The sequence below is a fragment of the Tursiops truncatus genome, chromosome 8 (assembly GCF_011762595.2).
Source record: "Tursiops truncatus isolate mTurTru1 chromosome 8, mTurTru1.mat.Y, whole genome shotgun sequence".
Taxonomy (NCBI): domain Eukaryota; kingdom Metazoa; phylum Chordata; class Mammalia; order Artiodactyla; family Delphinidae; genus Tursiops; species Tursiops truncatus.
Window position 1 is genome coordinate 29492338 of NC_047041.1, and position 24458 is coordinate 29516795.

At 38.0% G+C, this 24458-nt stretch overlaps 1 long non-coding RNA gene across 1 annotated transcript; it reads right to left on the reverse strand.

Moving 5' to 3' along the window:
• Positions 1–14113: 14113 nt before the first annotated feature.
• Positions 14114–24032, reverse strand: LOC141279250 (uncharacterized). Its single transcript, XR_012333221.1, has 3 exons — positions 23936–24032; positions 20969–21110; positions 14114–14188 (listed from the first exon to the last, which is right to left on the reverse strand). It is a non-coding gene; the product is annotated as an uncharacterized lncRNA (long non-coding RNA).
• Between the last annotated feature and the right edge of the window lie 426 nt (positions 24033–24458).

Consider the following 24458-nt stretch of genomic DNA (forward strand, 5'->3'; position numbering starts at 1 on the left):
CATTCAGAGTCCTTAAATGATTATTTGTGCCTATTCTGTCTGATCACTGCTTTTTGGTGAGAAAATTTACAGAGCTCTTTCTTCAGCCAATCCAGAAGTTACCTTTTAACTTCTCCTTCATATAACTAAAAGCTATCTGTGTATTTGTGCTACTTTTAGAGAGAATTCCTCAGTGCTATTTTCCAATCCTAGCAGGTCTATTCCTTTTTCATCTTTTGTTTGGGTTGTTTTGTGTGTATGAGTCTGGGGTGGGGTGGTAGGGTGACAATTGTGTAGGTGTGTTAAATTTCCAAGATTTCTCTACTGTTTTCCTTCTTATGAAGCCTTATTCAAATTTTATGATGAAATATTCTGCTAAAACTCTCTAGGTAGAATTTTTAACTTCTTTATTATTTTTGCACTTTGTTTCATTGGGGTTTGTCTTTAGTTAGTCCACTTGCTGCCTCTTTATTCATACTGAGCACAGCCCTTCTTCCAGTGGCAATAATACCAGTGCCTTACTCTAGCCTCAAGGAAAGAATTCTGCTCTTCACTTATACATTCTTCATGAGTCATGGCAACTGATATCATAAGAGCTATTCTGAAAGCCTATAGTACAAGGACTGACCTCAGACTTTATTGCTGAGGGGCTCCTTGCATAAGCCAATCTTTATGTGGCAGAGACCAGTTATCTAACAACTTCCTGGTATCTCTAGGAATCTTCATTTCACCTCAATTATAAGTACAATTAGGAAATAGACTTTTTTTAACTGCATAATTAAAAGGAAGCACAGGTGGTAAGTAATTTCCAAAATAAATGGAAGTCTATTTTAGGAAAAGCAGAAACATTTTTAGAATTTTTTAAAAGTTTTTATAGCTTTAAAAATATTGTGGCTCAGTCCCTTTGGGGTATAATATATAATTTTGTGACTTATTTTGGGGGGACATTTCAAGAAACTAGTATTATGTGGAATATATTTTGGACAAAGTTGATATATGTAATATGTAGGTATTACATTCATGATATAAAGAATATTACCAAGAATTAAATTAAAACTTGTATTATCAATAGTCCTGATTAGGTCAAAGGTAACAAACTGTTCACCTCTCCCCACAAAGAAGATTGTGATTAGATAAAATAATACCTCGTATAATACCATTGAAATAGACTTACAGTTATAAATTCAAATGTAAACTTTAGGTGTAGTGGATTAACTCAGTTTTAAGTCTTAATTTCTCAATGAAAAAAGAAAGCAATTTACAGGTTTGCCTGACAAAGATACATTCTGATGATGCCTAGTAAAATGACTTACAAAGTTCCATAGTCTATAATTTAAGTTATTCTTTCATACTTGTTTCAAGATTCCAGAATTCCAGGGGGAAATAAAACCCAATATCAGAAATAAACTTTGCATTTTAAAGTGAAAGCAGGCAAGCTTTTCCCTTGCTTAGAACAAGCTATTTCTAAGCTGTAGTGAAATTAATCAGTTTGTCTAAGGGCAGCATTAACAGTCAATGCAAGATATTTGTTGAACAAATATCTATGGAGACCTCCTCTATATGAAAACCCGACCTTAAGCATATAACTATATTATTGGGAAGTTGCAAGAAAAAAACTCAAGAAAGTTGTAGTAAATGCCATATGAGCCAGAGGAGCTCTGGGAAGAGAGTAAGAATATTTACCTGAAATGAGTAGGAAAACTTCCTAGTAGATATAGCATTTAGACTGAACTTTGAATCACGGCATCAAAGAATCAGAGCATTGTAAGTTTGGGGATCCAGAGGTAACAAATTCAGATTCCAGGATGGTAGTATAAGTAAAACATGTGAGCTAAAACCAAAACAATTGGGAATGTTGGGACTGTGGTGAACTAGGAGGTGCTTGCCCTGTCTAAAGCAAGCAATCTGTTCTTAGCAAAACCAATTATTGCCAAATGAGAATGCAGGCCCAGTGTTATCATAATTTCTGAAAATTTTTCCCAAGAAAACTTGAAATATCAGATTTTTATGTGAATCTTGCATAAATCTTGAATCAATACCAATAAATATTATCAATATCAATAAATATTGATAACTAAGTCCATCTGTTTTACAGCATCAGGTAGGCCAGATTGGCTGTGAGATATTGATTTGCTGTCTTCACCTTAAGATAATCTGATTCAACACTTGCTCTCTTCAGAATCCTTGGATTTCCTTCATGACTTTTCCACCAAGTGGTTATCTACCCTCTAATTTAGCTCCTCCTGAAATGGGAATCTCAATGCCTGGCTAGGCAAGTTGACTACCAGAACTTTCTTCCTTATATTTGCCCCTGAGATTGTCCTAGTTTTTCCTGTGTACTACACAGTTCTACATAAGGGCTTAAAGTATTTGAAAACAGCCATTGTGTTCCTCATAAATTTTGTCTAGTGCCTTCAACTTTTGCTCAACTGGCATGATTTCAAGTTTCTTACCACCTTGACCACCCTCATCTGGATGGATTCAATGATCTGTTATTCTCAGTGCATAATACTCAAAACCAAATGAGGTGGTCTAGGCAAAGAATGAATAATACCATCCTTGTTCTAGGTATACAGCTAATATCAGTCAGGTATCAGTGCATGAAACTCCCATATATTTTAGTAGAAAGGGATTTACATAATATGAAATCATTAGAATTGTTGAAGGAGAGGGAGAGGGCCACTCCTGGGTTTCAAGTATAAGGAACTGTCAAACTTTTCCAAAGTAACTCCACCATTTTACATTACATAGCAATGTATGAGGACTCTGATTTCTCCACATCCTCAATAACACTTGACATAGTTCTTCTTTAGTTTCAAATCTTATGTTTTTAAAATATTTAAATGTTTCATGTAGATTCTACCATAGGAAGAGAGATGGATACAACTTTTCTCTACTAATATTTTTTGAGAATTAGTCAGTATTGAATTGATTAGTTCATTACCATTACAAAAACAACAGTAACTTGTTCCTTTTAAGCCACAGGGAACTACCTCTTCTGAGACTTTGCCCCATCCAAAAGACATTGCATGGCCTGAAACTGGCTTATCTAGAGATACTATGCTTAGCCCCCTTGCCATAATTTGGAACAATTTTGTTGTCAGCCCAGCAAGTGTGTTCCCTACAGGACTGACTAAGGCCTCAGTTGCACTGAGGCATTGAAAGCTAGCTTTTCCCTCAGCCCAATCCTGTTCTTATTTCCTAAGAGTTGTATCTCCTGAAAGCACTCTCTAATCATCTTTTGACTCAAAATTTTCCATCTTGAAGTTTGTTTGCAGGAACTCAATCTAAAACAGCTTCTCTGGATCTTAATCCCATGATTTAATAAAGTGAGAACAACAAAAATTTCCTTGCAAGATTACTATAAGTGGATATTTGTCATTCCTCTGAATTCCTTTCCAGGTTTAAGAAATTGGTAGGAAATAAAAACTGTCTCCTGGGTAGGAGAATAGTTATTTTTCTAAAATGCTAGGTAGTTATTTTTCTAAACATTCTTGCAGCAAGGGTAGAGCCAATTGATGTCAGCTCTTCAACGTGTTTCCATTTTCTCAAGAACTGGTGATGTAGCAGTAATACAGTGGTTGAAATTTCATGGAGCAAAAATGGCAGTAACATTGATGGTTCAAGCATCTGCTATAAAGTTTACTTTCTAGCATAGAAGGTGACAGTGGTGCACAAAACTCTAGTTTTTGGTAGCAGCTGTGATTTTTCTCATTAGACCAGTTTATGTGATGTAGGTATTGCTCTAGGTAGGTCAGTCTTGAGCTTGGTTTTCCATTCTTCCAAACATATCTGTGGTATATCTGAAGAGGTAGAGCTCTTCTTAATGGCATCCTTTTTTGCTGAGTCAATCAGTTAGCATCTGTTGTTTGCAACTAAATACCTGATTGAAGATTCAATGGTGTAATGTGTGTAAAGCATGTGATATAATATGTAAAGAAGCACATAATAGGTGTTAGTACACTGAAGGTATTATAATTTTATGGCCTTTCTGATGGCTGTGTGTGGTTTTCAAATCATGGCTTTGGTATTTTGAGGAGCAATTGAGTTAATAAATGAAAAGCATCTAGAACAGTGGCTTGCACATAATAATCATTCAGTACATGTTTACCATTAACACAATTACCCTTTAGTCATACTATCATCCATATACACTAAATTGTTAATTCAGGATGGGTATGGGAGCTTGGGGCTTGGACTGAATCAAGATGGATTTGTTTTGACAAGGTGTCAGAAGGGGGATCTGAATCCAGCTCTCCTTAGGAAGACCTGATTCCCAAATGTGTGTTGTTCTCTGATTAACTGGCATTCTGGGCCAAGTCCTGCCATCTATCCCATGTATTTGAAGCTAAAAGCTTTATAAAAAAAGAAAATTGATCTCTCTGTTTACTTTTAAGCCACAGTTGTAATGTCATCAGGTGCGATGGAAGAGAAGCAGATGTTATCAAAGTGCATTCACCTCACCATTTGTCAGAAAAATTTATGTGCTTGCTGTGCTCTCAGTGTTTCCAGGAAGAGTTGAAAAAATTTTTTAACATTCTTTATTTACCACAAGAAAACTTATTTAAAATTTTTTGCAGAAAAGTTTGTAAATCAAAGATTTGGAAGTTGTCTCTGAGGACTGATTTCCTAGATTTCACTAAGCAAAACCTTTCTGTTTTCTATAAAATAATACATATTTATTTTCTCTTCATTGAGACTTGAATTTACACAGACAAAGTTTCTCTCAAGGTCAAGGCAACACTCTCCAACATGGGTCTTGATCAGAAGACATGATTCATTAGTCTTCATTTTCAATTATGTGAACAGGAAAAAATCCTGAATTAAAATGGAAAAAGAGAGCCTCTCCAAATTTAATCTGTTTGTCTCTAGCACTCAAACAGAGGATATGCAGAAAGAAGTGATCTTGAGTGTGTTTACTCTGTTTAATAGTAGAGACTTTAGTAATCAAATGTGTTTTCAGAAATATTAATATACTAAAGTACAAAGTAACTAAATATCTCAATTACACTTCTAAGATGTTGCATATGCTTTGAAAAAGGTCTGATTATTTTCTCCAAGCAAATTAATTTTTGAAATTACAAAGTAATGGGACATTCTGCTCTGCATCCTCTTTTTGTGAAGTGACCTGGGGTCATGACCTGGGCTTCTCCAGTGAATGGTGGTAAGGCCGTTTATCTAGTGTCCATTGTTAAGAAATCCGTGATAGTCACTCATCTGAGGCACATTCAACATCACTATCAATACTAAAGCTGAAATTTGATCTCCATTTGCCCTACTCCCAAGTATATCTCTATGAATTAAAAACATAAATAAGGAATATAGAGTGCAATTTTTGTTTTCTCCACAAACCCCAACACCAAGATCACTGAGGACATCATTGAACCACTGAATTAATCAGCCTTACATCTATCTCCTTGTCATGTGAGAATAGTAAGCTCTGCACTTAAAGCTGAAAGCAAGTGAATTGCTACACATAGCATTTCTCTCTAATTCTCTTCATGCCCTCCTCACTTTCTTGGTTTTAAAATACCCAACATAGAACTCCACCCTTCCTACTTTTTCATCCATTCAAATATTTTTTGAGCATCTTCTCTGTTTCAGGCATAATGCCTCCTGTGGGAAGCCACTTCATCAATAATTTTCTCTTTCATCTATATTTTCAGACTTTCCTTCTTAATTGTTTCCTTACCTTCAAGCCTTAAAATTTTATCTTTCATTGGGAGTTCCCTGGTGGCCCAGTGGTTACGATTCCAGGCTTTCATTGCCATGGCTGGGTTCAATCTCTGATCGGGGAACTGAGATCCTGCAAGCCATGCGGTGCAGCCAAAAAAAAAAAAACAACAACATTATACTATAGCTAATAATCAAATCTCCCTTTTTCATTAAAGTAGGCTTATTTTAAGAGTTGCATATGCTCACTAGATATACATTCCTACTTTTCAATCTTTCATGAATGTATTACATCTGAAAAGATCCCAATACTCTACAACACTTGCTCTTCCAAAAATCACCAATGGCTTTCAGGTTGCAAAAAAAAAGGTAATGTTTCATCTTTTTCCCCCCACCACCCACCCGGGCAGCATTTGGCTGCATTGACCATTCTCTTTGCAAAGCCTGCCTCTCCTTCATTATTATTACGCCAAGCAGTCACTCTCTGATGGTCCTGCTCCCATCCCTGTGAAATCCCCCTCAGTCATCCTCATGGTATACTCCTCCTCTTCTCCTACTGTAAATGTTGGTGTTACCTCATATTCATTGTCCACAGTTTCTCACTCTGCAGACTCCCCCCCATTTTCATTTCCATTCGCATGGGAATTAAAAAACCCACCAAATCTCCCTTGCCAGATTAAAAAAGATAATAGTTTTGAAAGTGTTTCCAATTAAGAAAAGTGATTTATAGAATATCATGTAAGAAACACAGAATCTTCAACCATACGCACATTTTTGAGGGACATGTCTAAGGAGACTCAGATGCTAAACTGATCAATTGCTTTTGTGAAAGAGACCCCTTAAGTAAGGGTGTGGGGTAAATAAAAGTGGTCATCAAGCTTATTTTGAACGTTTTAGTATCTAAGGATTGTATCATCAGAGGACATTCCTGTCAATTTGGGAGACTAACGTGATGTGCAAACATTTAATAATTCTGAATAGATTAAATATAGCACTGAGCTCAAAACCAAGAAAGGGAAATTCTCAGGTTTCATAGATGAAGAAGAAACCCAAAGCCAGAGAAATGAGTGGCATCAAAGCTGAGATCCTCACAGAGGATTTAGGCATAAACAGCTATAATGTCCACAAAAGTAGGGGCATAGGGCCCTTGCTTATGGACCATGGAACTAAACTATCTTTGTGAATCCAGCAGCCCTGTAGGACTGATCCAAATGTGAAATGAATTCTAGAAGACTTCTGTTTGCCACCCAAGAAAGTGGCTTGGACCTTTGCTATCAAATCAGGGCCCTAATAGAAAAAAAAAATTCCTCCTGAGATATTGTAAAATATTATCTCTTGAAAAATAAGCTTGCAAATTTAAGCCATATGTTTAATTTTCATAGACTCAATACACATGGATAGAAGGTCAGAATTAATCTTTCTTTTATGGTACAAAACTAAAGCATGGCCCAAGCTAGGTGTAGTCTGTAGGCCCTAGGCAGCAGCAAGCTGAAAACATTCTGGGAGCATAGTCCTACAGCTTCACAACTCCAGAGAAGGTAATCAGCCTGAACAGGAGATTACAGATTTAAATAAAAAGTTATAATGCACAAAAATAAACTACCATGACAAGAGAATTTGTACCCCAAGACCTGAAGATAGTAAAATTATGTGAAAGACACTTTAAAATAAGTATGATGAAAATGTTCAAAGAGACAAAGGAATAAGTAAAAATCATATGAAAGGAAAGGGCAGTATGGAAAAAAGGAAGAGACAGTGTGAAAAATAACAGAATATAAATTTTATAAATGAAAAATAAAAACAACCTTCAAGTGGTGATTACCATAATACAATTCAAGAGAAGTAATGAATTAGAAGGAAAATAAAAGCCTAACATAAGACTGTGATAACAAAATGAAAGAGAAGTTAAAAGACCAAGAAAACGTAATGAAAAAGTTAAAATGTATGTGCATGTACACACACACACACACACACACACACACAAAAATTTGGAGTTCCTAAATAAGAAATAGAGAAAATAAAAGAGAGGTGATATCCAAAGGGATACTAGCTAAGAAATTTCCAGCACTGTTAGAAAACATGAGTCCTTACATTGAAGGAACATGCCAAGACTTGAGCAGGAAAAAAAAAAAAAATCTCCATCTGGACACATGGTAGTAAAACAGTAAAAACTCAAAGTAATGAAAGCTACTAGAGGGGATAAACCTTGAAATACTGATTGTCTTTGCTAATGAACATAAGGCACAGCAATGTATTTTTCAAAAATCCTTCTTTGTAGTTAAGGGTTATATTTAGTATTATATCAGTGTATTTCTAGTAAATGAGGAATTTATAAATAAATAAAATTTTACTGTGCGTTTACTAATTGGTAGCTAGATCTTGGTTTAATTGCAATCATTCTGCCTCACTTTTTAGCAAAACTCTCTTTGGCCCCTAAACCCATGCTGATGCTGACAGCTTTGTGTGGTTTATATACACATCACATAGCAGTGTCTCCTAGCTATATCTGCCATCACTGTACCTCTGTCTCAACTTATTTGATTTTGGCTAAGTGCTTTCTGAGAGAGGGTGAGGTAATTCAGTGTTTGAATTTAGAAGTAATATTAAAATTTCCTTTAGGGACCAGTACTTGTCTATTTTAGATCCAACACCCAGTATAAGACTCTATCTTGTCCTATTTCCACTGAACCTCTCTTTGATACTTAACACAAATGATCACTCTCTAATTTGGTTTCCTTTCTCTCCTTTGCTGTCTCCCCTTGCATTGGCATCCCTGGCTTCCCTCCTTGATCTGCTTCATTTCTCACTTCATACACTCTAGAAGGCTGATCTCATCTATTACCATGGTGTCAACGGTTCCCAAATTGGTGTCACCAGCCCAACTCGTTTCCCTGGGTACCAGCCCCACCAGCATGTCAAAGTCAACAAACCTAAAATAAACTTATGATCACCTTTCTTCCTTCTCTTTTCTCTGTGTTAAGCCCCTGTTTGGGTAGGACACCAGACCCTTTCTTGGTTCATGAGGTGGATTCCAAGGAGCTCAGGCTGGAACAAGGAACCCACCTAAGCAGAGTGGGATGGGAAAACCCTCAGAAACACAGCCAAGACACAGCCCTCTCGAGAGGACTGAGAGACAGAGCTGTCCACCAGGTCTGAAGGCCGAGTCCAGAGGGCCAGAGGGAGCACCTGAACAGGGGTGCACATTCAAGAGGATCATGCCCAGACAGAGGTAGGGAGGTTAATTCTGGAGTTGCTTGGGTGAAAGTGAAATGGGCCAAAATGGGTGCCTTGAACAGCCCTTGGACTTTCTTTTGTTGGCCAGAAAGGGTGTGATCATGAGGAAGATGTTTGGCTGCTAAAACAGTACAGGCTGAGAGGACAGCCTCAGCCTCCTAGATTAACCAGAAACTAGGAATTATCACTGACTTCCTCCCCTTCAGTCCAAGTGCCTTATCTATCTATTTAAGTTCTATTATCTCCCTACTTCAGGCCCTTCTTTCTCATTTGGCTATTATCAGAGTTGGCTATCTAGAGCTACTGCATCTAATCATGCATCTTCTCATCCATCCACCACACCAGTTCCATAATATTATTTTCAAATCACTATAGGATTGTGTCATTTCCATGGCTGAATCCTTCAGTGACCCCACCTGTGACCCATATTACCTTGGTGGCACAGTAATGAGACTTTAGAAAATATTTTTGGAAGAAAATGTGGTTGGGAAGGTGGAAAGAAAGATTATATCCAAATTCTAAATTCCTTAGCATGGTATATAAGACCCTGCCTCATCTCAAATCTCATTTCCTATCTATCTTCTTCCTCCACACAAAATTATTGTTTCCCCCTAAATTTATGATGCTGAGACAAAATAAATGGTCGTTGAATGAAGGTTCAAATAAATAGCTGCCTGGGCCCCAAAGCCCTGTGCTCCAGCTATGGAAAAATTTCTGTGTATAAAAGAGGTACCATCAAGAGTCTTTGCATGGGCTGACTTGCTTCACCTCTCAGAATTGTGGGTCTTGCTTTGTGGTGCTGGGGGTGTAAGCCTCACAACTAGCACATATTCTGTGTGTTGACTGTGGTAGGAAGTAGAGAAATATTTTTTTAGATGGAAAATAATCATACTTAGAAGAGATGTGGTTCCTAACTTCTGATTGAGGTTTTGTGTAAAGATATTGGTTGGAGGCTGTGATATTTTCCATCGAAGAGTTGGAAACGAACAAACAAAAGCTGGTTTTCCTCTTCTTTCCTTTTCTTCTGCCCCTTCTTCCCTCCCTCCCTCCCTTCCTTTTTCTAAGTTTTATTTTGGAGTTGGCAGGCTAGAGAAAGCACCGTACCATGATTTTTGAACTCCCAGATATTTCCAGAGATCGTTGCACAGATAAAAACATCCCTGGACACCCACTGCTTTATCCTCCTTTTGCATGTTGCTCCTTGGTCATTAGTATTCCACACAGATTTTCTCTTACAGCTCCTTATTCTCGGCCATAGTCAACCACTCCCCTGTGCCTGCCCACACTGATACATAGAATGCAGAGAGGTGAGCGATTTAATTATGTCCTATTTTGAAATCTGATTTGGGGAGTGACTTTGATGTTATTCCATAACACAATTATAAGACAAACTTTGGAAACTAACAGACTTGGGATAACTCCATTTACCTTCATCACCAGAAAGGCTAGGTGAGCTCAGCGAGGATCTATGTGGCTGGTGTGGCTTTCCCTGGGCAGAAACAGACTGCAGGGCCAGCAAGTCCTCAGAGGAGGAAAGAGCCTTTTATGCTTCTATCTTAAGTTACCGTGAGTTGGACAGAGATTACAGCTTGATAACTAACCTGTTTCTTTCTAACCCATGACTTTCTTTTGGGGAAAACAATCACAACATTCACCTTCTTTCCATGAGCCTGATGGACATGCTCCCACATCCCAGATCACACAGAGGAGAAGACTGCACCTCTCCTTTCACCCTCACACCTCAATCACCTGCTAAGGAAAGTGTTCAGACTTTTCACCAATGACTTGGAGAAAGAGGACAGGTCAGCTGACCCTGATGACGTGGACCAGTGGCAGCAAATGTCCTATTATCCCTGGGGCCCAATTCTACATTCCTAATGTGGGCCTTATTTCTAACAACCACCTGCCCACCACCAGCCCTCTCCAAATTAGTCTCTGTTTTCTGCTTCCCCTGACATCTTCCTCCAAGTTTCTCCTGCAGCAAAACATAGAGATTAAGAATGCTTCACCTAATGTACATTGCCATGAATTTTGCAATCAGAGCCTTCCTCTTACATTTGGGAAATAAGGAGGCAAAGAGCAGGAGAGAATGTTTTATGCAAATGTTCTGGGTAAATTGAAGACTCTGCAAATTTTTAGTTTCAGTAAATATGCAGAATATAAGATTCACATTAAAGGGATATTGAAGAACAGGAGGTTTAATGCTTCCCAATACAGACTTATTTGCAGGAGACTTGTGTTTGGAGGAAGAAGTGTTATTTATAGCTTCTCAGAGAGAGATTCACTGGAACCCTAGGACTCACAGCACAGTTGATAATGCTGGTGTAAACTGATGAACAGAGTCAAGTTCCATGGAGAGCAGAGGTAGGAAAAATGCTAATGAAATTTCTTTTCACCTAAGTGAAAACCCATATCTTCATTTACAGTAATGCCTCTGCCTTCAGACCCCACAGGTAGAGCCAGACTCTATGCTGATGAGGACTGGTACAATTTCCCCTCTACTAGTTTAGCACCCTGGCTGCTGCAGCTTCCAGCTCCTGGATGTCTGTTTTGACACTGCAGTTCCCGGTTTACAGTTACAAGCCGTTCTTTTTAGCTGGAGGTGAGTAGTGTTCCAAATGCAATCTTGTTCTTTTCACAAAAACACAATGTTAAAAGCTTCTCTTGCCTCCTCTGAGAAAGGAAGGAAGAAGCTTCTATAGCCAAGGACATGTAGGGGAACATGCAGATGAGAGGATGCTTCAGGAAAATTCCAAAAGAGAGAAGAGAGCCCACCAGACTCTTTTTCTAAAGAAGTTCTAGCTCCAAGCAGTGCACATGCAGCCAGCAGTGAGCAGCCTCTGAAATAACTTCCCCACTCCCTCTTTCCCAGCACCGTCACTTCCTCAGCCACCAGATTCCTCTGCAGCCCAGATGGGTTTTGTTTTTTAACCTCTATTATGACTGTCCCATTGCCTCTCCATGTTTTCTAATTTACCTAATGTATCCTTGCTGTCCATTTGACACTGAAACTAATTATTTTATTCATTCTTGCATTCAATTTCTTTTTCAGTAGGTAATAGTCATTCAGAAAGCTGGACTCTTATATTTCCAAAGGCAGGACTCTTGTTATGTTTTGCTTTCCTGCTCCCTGGCCAGGGTCAGGCTGACATAGATACAGTGGTATGCTGGTAAATTCACTCTCTGGAGAGGGGGAAAGGAAAAGCCCTGATTTGTAGGGTGTGCCATAGCTGGATTGAAGCATACAGTGTGCTGTTGCTGAATGTGAGATTCAGGAGAAATGTACACAATCAGCTCTCATAAGCTAGTATAAACTGACTAGTGCACACCGTGTCTCACATGTACCACACCTACAGTGGCGTTCTGAGATTAAATTCTATTGTAAGAATGTAAAGGATTCAATTCCTAGGTGTCTTCCCAAACTTGATCAAAAAATTTTTTCTCCTTTCTTCATCCCCAGCCCTTTTCTGAGGGGAGGGCAGGGATGGAAATGGAAGGGAGAGAGGTTAACCATAAGCATGGAAGTAACATTAAGTATTTTATTTTGCTTTTTTGTTGTTGTTGTTGTTAGGAACGCACTCTCTTGGTGGTAGAGTTGAGTCTTTAGAATGATGGAGTAGCCTTCCCTCAACAACTTCCCCACCCCACTCCCACTATTTCAAGTTCCCATTTTAAGCTCCAATCAGGGATATTAAAGATAGCCATGAATTTGTCAACATTCTTCCTACTGAGAAGTGAGATCTGTGACTCCTCTTCTCTATAACTTCTTAAGCACAGAATATGGTAAAAGTGAGGCTTTGCCAGATTCTGAGCCTGAGCCTTAAGAGAGTAACAGCTCCCATTTCCCAGCTTTTGGAAATACTTGCTCTTAAACCCACCTGCCATGTTGTGAAGAAGCCCAAGCCACCTCGTGGATAGATTTGTGTGAGACAAAACAAGGTCCCTGACTACTGACAGCCCCTATTATCTGAACTCCCATTCAGTAACCACCACCTACTTGCCAGCCATGTGAGTGAGTCCTCTCAGAAGCAAATTCTCCAGCACCACTTGAACTGCTTCAGCTGATGTCACATAAAGCAGAGATGAGCTATCCCCAACCCATTGACCAGTTTGCCCATATATGAGCAAGTGAATGATCATTGTTGTTTTAGGACACAAAATATTGAGATAGTGTGTTACAAAGTAATGAAAATTCAGAATGTCTCTCTTTCTCTACCTGACAACAGTTAGTGCACAAAGTGTTATCTGTGCAGATGCACCTCTTCCCCTTCACATTGTCTTCCAGTTCTAAGTCATATGGATCTTAGTGAGACAACTCAAGTGTCACTTCCTCCTTCTCCCCAGCCCTTCCCCCCACCCTATCCCTATCTGGGATGTATCCCTGTCTCTCCTCTCTGCTCCGTAACACTGTGTGAATCACTTACCATGTTGTTCAGATCTGTAACTCTTATCTGAAATTTTAAGGGCCAAGTGTTTTGGAACTTCCAATTTTTCACACTTTAGAAAGATAATGTGGTACATATCCTGGACATTATATAAAATTTGCAGTGGTATCTGCAGCAGCACCTTGTAATCAAATAGAGTAATATTTTAGCAATGAATTATATAAATATTCACATTAAGTGGGATAAATTAAAAAAAATAGAAAAACAATCTACCAGTTTTCAGAGTCTTTTTGGCTTTAAGAAGTATAGAAAATACATTGTGGACCAGTATTCTGGATTGATCATCCGTGTTTTCCACTGGGCATTGAAATCTTTGAGGACATGACACACTGCTCATCATGTATCCCCTCTGTCTGGCATGTTACAAATTTCCCAAAAAAGCATGCTGATTCACCACACACACACACACACACACACATTGGGTTTATTGACAAAGCCTATAATTCTGGAACCATCTTTGTTTCTGGAAAGGTTTCTTAACCAGAAAACACCTTGAACCTCCTTGGCATAAAATAGTGAATGATAACATGGGAATCTAGACCACTAGAAAATGCAATACATGATATATCTACAGGATATAGTAATACTGTTTCACATTCCATAAGCTACTTAAACTTCCTCTAGTTTAGACAATGATGTCAAATCATTGACATGTTCCATTTAACTTTGTACCTCTATAAACAAAAATATCATTGGCAATGCATTGGATATTTCCCTCAAAATATGTAGATGACAAAAGAAATTATTTCATTACCATTTCTAGTTCTTCTCCTCAGTTTAATACGTATTATCTTAGTAGTTAACTGAAGATAATGCATTTTTACCACTTCAGAATAAATCATTGCAAAGCTCAAGTCCTGGAATTTGCAAGATCATCAAATGCTATTAGACTTATTTACTCATCAAAGAGAATTCCATTTCCATAAGACAGATATTTGAATTGTTTAGTGATGACCAAAACAGTGTCAAACTTTCAATTAAATCCTGCTTTTTGAATTATCTGAAGTACAAACAAGAGGTGAAAGAATAAGAATAAAGAATTTATATATCCTGAATGTTTCCAAATTATAGTCATGTCTGAGTAAATTTGAAGAATGAAATAGGAGGGGAGATAGTGCTTGCTACCATAATTAAAACATATTCCATTTGAGCTTCTTCCAACAATAGGGCAAATCACAGAGCTAGGTTTCTTTTTGCAATCTTTATGGAAATTTTCAAAAAGAATCACTCATAGTCCATGCCTGGCTTGCAAAATCATGTTAATTAATCAACATCCTTGGCACATTGTCAGTTTCAGTTACTAATAAATTAAATTTGGGTGTTTGATAGAACTTTGTATTTCATTACAATCATATAAAGCTCAAATGGATTTTTATGATTTAGGAATAGCTTTTTAATTTATACCAAACATCTGTTGTAGGCAGTATTATTTTTCTATATCAGATGAATATTCAGGTTTTTAGTTTAGTTCAATAAAAAAACAAATCAGGGGTTCGCAGAGTGGCGGGGATGGCTCGCGGCCTTTCTGGGGCTTTTGGCGCGGGTGATCCCGGCACTGCTAGGGCACATGTCTGGGGCTGAGAAGCTCCAGGTTGCCTCTTTCGGGTGGAAGTCGGAGCCAGCGCCCGTGACCGTCTGGGCTGACCTACCTTGTCAAGCACTTTTCTCTCCTTTGACAGGAAAACTAAGAAGGAAAGAATGGCTGTGGATTTCCTGCTTGCTTAGGTGACACTGTGTGGATGAAAGGCTCTTGGTGCTGCAGCCAGGAGTCAGGGCTGTGCCTCTGAGGTGAGAGAGCCAACTTCAGGACACTGGTCCACAAGAGACCTCCCAGCTCCACATAATATCAAATGGCAAAAATCTCCCATAGATCTCCATCTCAACACCAACACCCAGCTTCACTCAATGACCAGAAGCTACAGTGCTGGACACCCTATGCCAAACAACTAGCAAGACAGGAACACAACACCACCCACTAGCAGAGAGGCTACCTAAAATCATAATAAGTCCACAGACACCCCAAAACACACCACCAGACGTGGACCTGCCCACCAGAAAGACAAGATCCAGCCTCATCCACCAGAACACAGGCACTAGTTCCCTCCACCAGGAAGCCTACCCAACCCACTGAACCAACCTTAGCCACTGGGGACAGACACCAAAAACAATGGGAACTATGAACCTGCAGCCTGCAAAAAGGAGACCCCAAACACAGTAAGTTAAGCAAAATGAGAAGACAGAAAGACACAAAGCAGATGAAGGAGCAAGATAAAAACCCACAAGACCTAACAAATGAAGAGGAAATAGGCAGTCTACATGAAAAAGAATTCAGAATAATGATAGTAAAGATGATCCAAAATCTTGGAAATAAAATAGAGAAAATGCAAGAAACATTTAACAAGGCTAGAAGAACTAAAGATGAAACAAGCAATGATAAACAACACAATAAATGAAATTAAAAATACTCTAGAAAGGATCAATACCAGAATAACTGAGGCAGAAGAACGGATAAATGACCTGGAAGATAAAATAGTGAAAACAACTATTGTAGAACAGAATAAAGAAAAAAGAATGAAAAGAACTGAGGACAGTTTCAGAGACATCTGGGACAATATTAAATGCACCAACATTCAAATTATAGGGGTTCCAGAAGAAGAAGAGAAATAGAAAGTGACTGAAAATATTTGAAGAGATTATAGTTGAAAATTTCCCTAATATGGGAAAGGAAATAGTTAATCAAGTCCAGGAAGCACAGAGAGTCCCATACAGGATAAATCCAAAAGAAACACACCAAGACACATATTAATCATACTGTCAAAAATTAAATACAAAGAAAACATATTTAAATCAACAAGGGAAAAACAACAAATAACACACAAGGGAATCTCCATAAGGTTAACAGCTGATTTTTCAGCAGAAATTCTGCAAGCCAGAAGGGACTGGCAGGACATATTTAAAGTGATGAAGGAGAAAAACCTACAACCAAGATTACTCTACCCAGCAAGGACCTCATTCAGATTTGATGGGGAAATTAAAAACCTTACAGAGAAGCAAAAGCTGAGAGACTCCAGCACCACCAAACCAGCTTTACAACAAATGCTAAAGCATCTTCTCTAGGCAAGAAACACAAAAGAAGGAAAAGACCTATAATAACAAACCCAAAACAATTAAGAAAATGAGAATAGGAACATACATATCAATAATTACCTTAAATGTAAATGGATTAAATGCTCCCACCAAAAGACACAGACTGGCTGAATGGATACAAAAACAATACCCATATATATGCTGTCTACAAGAGACCCACTTCAGACCTAGAGACACATACAGACTGAAAGTGAGGGGATGGAATAAGATATTCCATGAAAATGCAAACAAAAAGAAAGCTGGAGTAGCAATTCTCATATCAGACAAAATGGACTTTAAAATAAAGACTATTAGAAGAGACAAAGAAGGACACTATATAATGATCAAGGGATCGATTCAAGAAGAAGATATAACAATTGTAAACATTTATGCACCCAACATAGGAGCACCTCAATACATAAGGCAAACATGAACAGCCATAAAAGGGGAAATCGACAGTAACACAATCATAGTAGGGGACTTTAACACCCCACTTTCACCAATGGATAGATCATCCAAAATGAAAATAAATAAGGAAACACAAGCTTTAAATGATACATTAAACAAGATGGACTTAATTGATATTTATAGGACATTCCATCCAAAAACAACAGAATACACATTTTTCTCAAGTGCTCATGGAACATTCTCAAGGATAGATAATCTCTTGGGTCACAAATCAAGCTTTGGTAAATTTAAGAAAATTGAAATTATATCAACTATCTTTTCTGACCACAACACTATGAGACTAGAAATCAATTACAGGAAAAGATCTGTAAAAAATACAAACACATGGAGGCGAAACAATACACTACTTAAAAACGAAGTGATCAATGAAGAAATCAAAGAGGAAATAAAAAATACCTAGAAACAAATGACAGTGGAGACAAGATGACCCAAAACTTATGGGATGCAGCAAGAGCAATTCTAAGAGGGAAGTTTATAGCAATACAATCCTACCTTAAGAAACAGGAATCATCTTGAATAAACCACCTGACCTTGCACCTAAAGGTATTAGAGAAAGAAGAACAAAGAAAACCCAAAGTTAGCAGAAGGAAAGAAATCATAAAAATCAGATCAAAAATAAGTGAAAAAGAAATGAAGGAAAAAATAGCAAAGATCAATAAAACTAAAAGCTGGTTCTTTGAGAAGATAAACAAAATTGATAAACCATTAGCCAGACTCATTAAGAAAAAAAGGGAGAAGACTCAAATCAATAGAATTAGAAATGAAAAAGGAGAGGTAACAACTGACACTGCAGAAATACAAAAGATCATGAGAGATTACTACAAGCAACTCTATGCCAATAAAAGGGACAACCTGGAAGAAATGGACAAATTCTTAGAAATGCACAACCTGCCAAGACTGGATCAGGAAGAAATAGAAAATATGAACAGACCAATCACAAGCACTGAAATTGAAACTGTAATTAAAAATCTTCCAACAAACAAAAGTCCAGGACGAGATGGCTTCACAGGCGAATTCTATCAAACATTTAGAGAAGCGCTAACACCTAACCTTCTCAAACTCTTCCAAAATATAGCGGAGGGAGGCACACTTCCAAACTCATTCCTCGAGGTCACCATCACCTTGATACCAAAACCAGACAAGGATTTCACAAAGAAAGAAAACTACAGGCCAATATCACTGATGAACATAGATGCAAAAATCCTCAACAAAATACTAGCAAACAGAATCCAACAGCACATTAAAAGTATCATACACCATGATCAAGTGGGGTTTATTCCAGGAATGAAAGGATTCTTCAATATAAGCAAATCATTCAATGTGATACACCATATTAACAAATTGAAGGAGAAAAACCATATGATCATCTCAATAGATGCAGAGAAAGCTTTTGACAAAATTCAACACCCATTTATGATAAAAACCCTGCAGAAAGTAGGCATAGAGGGAACTTTTCTCAACATAATATAGGCCATATATGACAAACCGACAGCCAACATCGTCCTCAATGGTGAAAAAATGAAAGCATTTCCATTAAGATGAGGAACAAGATAAGGTTGCCCATTCTCACCACTCTTATTCAACATACTTTTGGAAGTTTTAGCCACAGCAATCAGAGAACAAAAGGAAATTAAAGGAATCCAAATCAGAAAAGGAGAAGTAAAGCTGTCACTGTTTGCAGATGACATGATACTATACATAGAGAATCCTAAAGATGCTACCAGAAAACTACTACAGCTAATCAATGAATTTGCTAAAGTAGCAGGATACAAAATTAATGCACAGAAATATCTGGCATTCCTATACACTAATGATGAGAAATCGGAAAGTGAAATCAAGAAAACACTCCCATTTACCACTGCAATGAAAATAATAAAATATCTAGGAGTAAACCTACCTAAGGAGACGAAAGACCTGTATGCAGAAAACTATAAGACACTGATGAAAGAAATTAAAAATGATACAAATAGGTGGAGAGCTATACCATGTTCTTGGATTGGAAGAATCAACATTGTGAAAATGACTCTATTACCCAAAGCAATCTACAGATTCAATGCAATCCCTATGAAACTACCAATGGCATTTTTCACAGAAGTAGAACAAAAAATTTCACAATTTGTATGGAAACGCAAAAGACCCCGAATAGCCAAAGCAATCTTGAGAATGAAAAACGGAGCTGGAGGAATCAGGCTCCCTGACTGCAGACTATACTGCAAAGCTACAGTAATCAGGACAGTATGGTACTGGCACAGAAACAGAAAGATAGATCAATAGAACAGGATAGAAAGCCCAGAGATAAACCCATGCACATATGGTCACCTTATCTTTGATAAAGGAGGCAGGAATGTACAGTGAAGAAAGGACAGCCTCTTCAATAAGTGGTGCTGGGAAAACTGGACAGGTACATGTAAAAGTATGGCATTAGATCACTCCCTAACACCATACACAAAAATAAGCTCAAAATGGATTAAAGACCTAAATGTAAGGCCAGAAACTATCAAACTCTTAGAGGAAAACATAGGCAGAACACTTTATGACATAAATCATAGCAAGATCCTTTTTGACCCACCTCCTAGAGAAATGGAAATAAAAACAAAAATAAACAAATGAGACCTAATGAAACTTCTAAGCTTTTGCACAGCAAAGGAAACCATAAACAAGACCAAAAGACAACCCTCAGAATGGGAGAATATTTGCAAATGAAGCAACTGACAAAGGATTAATCTCCAAAATTTACAAGCAGCTCATGCAGCTCAATAACAAAAAAACAAACAACCCAATCCGAAAATGGACAGAAGACCTAAATAGACATTTCTCCAAAGAAGATATACAGACTGCCAACAAACACATGAAAGAATGCTCAACATCATTAATCATTAGAGAAATGCAAATCAAAACTACAATGAGATATCATCTTACACCAGTCAGAATGGCCATCATCATAAAATCTATAAACAATAAATGCTGGAGTGGGTGTGGAGGAAAGGGAACACTCTTGCACTGCTGGTGGGAATGTGAATTGGTACAGCCACTATGGAGAACAGTATGGAGGTTCCTTAGAAAACTACAAATAGAACTACCATATGACCCAGCAATCCCACTACTGGGCATATACCCTGAGAAAACCATAATTCAAAAAGAGTCATGTAGCAAAATATTCATTGCAGCTCTATTTACAATAGCCCAGAGATGGAAACAACCTAAGTGTCCATCATTGGATGAATGGATAAAGAAGATGTGGCACATATATACAATGGAATATTACTCAGCCATAAAAAGAAATGAAATTGAGCTATTTGTAATGAGGTGGATGGACCTAGAGTCTGTCATACAGAGTGTAGTAAGTCAGAGAGAGAAAGACAAATACCTTATGCTAACACATATATATGGAATTTAAGAAAAAAAAGAATGTCATGAAGAACCTGGGTTAAAGCAGGAATAACAACTTGAGGATATGGGGAGGGGAAAGGGTAAGCTGTTACAAAGTGAGAGAGTGCATGGACATATATACACTACCAAACATAAAATAGGTAGCTAGTGGGAAGCAGCTGCATAGCACAGGGAGATCAGCTCGGTGCTTTGTGACCACCTAGAGGGGTGGGATAGGGAGGGTGGGAGGGAGGGAGACACAAGAGGGAAGAGATATGGGAACATAGGCATATGTATAACTGATTCACTTTGTTATAAAGCAGAAACTAACACACCATTGTAAAGCAATTATACTCCAATAAAGATGTAAAAAAAAAGAAAAACTTTAGGCACAAAAATAAGTCCTTCCTTTTGAGCAGTAACAAATAAAATTTATGTAGTCAATGTGTTTTTAAATTGTTTAAATATGTATTTACATGGTAAACTGAGAGATTATTGGAGTTGTTTGTATAAGAAGTGGAGTTTTACATTGTCCAAATATCTGTTCATCATAATAAAATAACTTTAAATGAGGAAAAAAAAAGAATACATATGTGTATTTACGCAAAACATTTCTGGAAAGAAAGAAGAAAAACTTGATACCAGTTACCTATAGGATGGAGCTGCTAACATACCACTCTGTGCTCTTTTGTGCTCTTCATATCCTTTAGCATGTGTCTGTTTTCCTCTTGTTTAAATAAATGGCCAAAAGAACACATGGTTGTGCAATTGGATATGAATTTTGTAATATCTTCTTAAAACATGAATAAAACCTGTCTGTAAATGGAAACAAACAAACAAAAACACAAATCAATCCTGGAAATGGTTTCTATAAAATCATGAGCACCAAATCTTAGGCCTTCATCACTCTAAAATGAGAACAGAGTCTATATAAACTGCAGACACAAAGAGAGCTTATACTGAGTCTTAGATGTGTCCCACTCTGTGCTAGATACTATACCAGACATATAAAGCAATTTGTATCCTCAGGAGCCTTTGTGTTTGAATAAGATTATGGCATGTCTTCCTTTTTCTGCTTTATTTCATTTTACTTTTAGATTTCTATTTGTAGAATTTCAGGAAACGCTTTGAGATTGAGAGAACTTGGAAAACCACAGAATCGGGGTTGGTTATTATTCTGGAAACTGTAATCTGAAGCTGCTAGTTTCCTATTTAAATTATTCTAGAATGAGGAACTGCCTATGTAACCTGGTATAGCCATTTACCGGCAAGTTTCACATTTCTTCACGTCCTGGGTCCCAAACCTATTCTGACTTTCAACAAGAAGTAAAACACAGGTGAGTTCTCTGAGCTGGGCGCCCCAGCTTACTGAGCACTGGTCACTCTTGTCCTTAGTCTGACCTGAGATCAAGGTGCCCAGTGGTTCCTCACTCTGTTCTTGAGTTTCAGTCTCTCAGTGACCAGAAGGGAACTGCTGGGTTCCTTTCCATTCTGCCCTATATATGCATTCGCACCCCCCACCCCAACAAACACACACATACTCAGCTACACACGTTCATACACATATACACAGTCACCCTGGTTCCTGATTCACACACATGTACTCACACATACCCTCAAGCACACATATGCTCACATCACACCCTACATGCAGTGCTCTGGAGGCATAGCCTTTTTGTTTTGTTTTGTTTGCAGTACGCGGGCCTCTCACTGTTGTGGCCTCTCCCGTTGCGGAGCACAGGCTCCGGACGCGCAGGCTCAGTGGCCATGGCTCACGGGCCCAGCCGCTCCGCGGCATGTGGGATCTTCCCGGACCGGGGCACGAACCCGTATCCCCTGCATTGGCAGGTGGACTCTCAACCACTGCGCCACCAGGGAAGCCCCTGGAGGCATAGACTTTTTGATTCAAGTCTTCCATTTAGTGTGACCTCAGGAAGGAGTGCACACAGAAGTTCAGTTCACTCATCCATATAATGGACTTTCTACTCTATTGAGCTTTTGCAATGATCAGAGAAGGTTAATATGTGTAAAATACTTAGCATTGTGGTTAGTACAATACATGGTAAACACAAAATAAATGAGAACTGTTATTAGTAGGTTCTCTAATCATACTTAAGCCTCAAATAAGCCTGGACTGGCCCCCAGCAATGTGCCTTGGTTCTATAATTGGGTTTCTCATTCCATTCCAAAAATGATTTCCTCATCCAGTATGTGCTTGATTCACCAACACCTTGCCAAGGCTTGGAGCCCTACCCTTCCCTGGGTGACCTCTTCCTGTGTGGATATGTTTCTCATGTTATCTGCCTGACTTAACCTGCAAATGTCACCTCCGCCCCTACGGCAGCCCAGCACCTGGCACTCTGCAAAGAGGGCAAAGGACCTGGACCTGGTATTTCCCTACCTATGTAGCTTCTCTGGGACAAGCCATAAGACATTAAATTTTGCTCTTAATGGTGTACTCAAAAGGAAACTGCATTTCTAAGCTACATTTTTATTTATGAATAAATATTGCATCTAATGATTTGGATGAGCAAAGAAACTTATCTATTACAGAAAACTCCTGTTTGTCCAGAAAGCTTTAAGAATGAGACACTTGGGAACATTCTTTTTAGAGACATTCTATGCAAGCTAGCTATATGTTCTTAATTTTCTAATAATTATAATGCATAAAAAATGAAATTAACTCTAAAACTCTATTAAATCTAAATTGTTTATTAAATACAATAGTATCAATTGCTAATGATTTAAGAGGTGATTTGTGACCTTAAAGTGACCATTGCTTATCATCATTAACTTATAAATGAAATCTTTAGCTCAATCAGACCTAACCTGTACAAAATAGAGGATATTAGGTATTTCTCTGTGTGTTTTTTAGGCCTTCTGCCTCATAATCAGGCAGGCCTCACTTCAGGTTCGTTAGATCAGGGCTTACTGCTTATGTAAAGTATACTTTACATACTGCTTTATGTAAAGTATTAAGAGAACAGTAAGTCTAGTGGCTGTTTTAATAAATCTCTAAAATAAAAATTTTAGAAGTATTTATTATGTACTAACCACAAAATCATAAATGTGATATGGGAGGTAACACACGCACACAAACACACATACACACACACACACAGATTATGGTCTTTGGCATCACCATTCTAACCTCAGGATCTACTTGTCCAGAAATACTTTTAAACCATTAAGCCACCATTTCTCATTGTAGAGTCAAATGGAATAAAACGAGGCATTTAGAAGAAAAAAATCAATAGAACTGATCATCTGAGGGCTTGGTGAAAGGGATGAATCAAAGATGAAACTAAAACTTCAAAACTGAGCTTGACAAACATTTACTGTGAGAGGTATTTATGAGCCTCAGATAAAAAGCTAGAGAAAGATGCTTTTATATTTCAATGAATCTGTAACATACTGTTTCACAACAGTGGCACAAAATGTATAAGTTATGTAGCTAGAAAGATTAGACATTAAGGTTAATAATTTGAAAAATGTAAACTTAATCCTTAGAACCTTAAATTTTGATGTGTTCAAGCCTCCTCCTTGACAATCCTAGGTGTCTACATGTGTTTCTCTCCCAGATAGTTCTAATTTCCTTCTCTGGTAAAAATGTAGAAATGCCTTAATGTCATGACTGCCACCTGCGGGATCCCAAGTGTAAGAAGAGAAATCATTAGGAGGTGGATTTCATGATCACTCCAAGGATAGCTCTAGCCTGAAGTCCAGCAGACCTACTCATTAAGACAAGGAACGTGGCTTTCTGGTTTAAAGATGAGAGCTATTGAATTCAGCTGTTCTTCTGTGGTTCTTGCATTGTGTTGCCCTCTGTGATGTCATAGTAAAACAAGCATGGAATCTGTCCACATGTAAAAGGCTCACGGGTTATTTTTGTGGCTGAAAACAATGTGGAGTGTAGCCATGACCAGAGAGGTAGCTGCAGTAGTATGGGGGACTGATCACATGCTTTTAGAAGGGCTTCAAATGTAAATAAATGATTGTTATCATTTTCAAGTTGTTTGGACTTTGGATTTGTAGACAGTTTCTGAGCAAAAAAAAATGTTTCTATCTGTCAATGTCGGAGTATTAGGATTCTCTAGAGAAAAAGAACCAGTGGGCTGTATGATATGCAGAAAAAGATTTATTATGAGGAACTAGCTCACATGA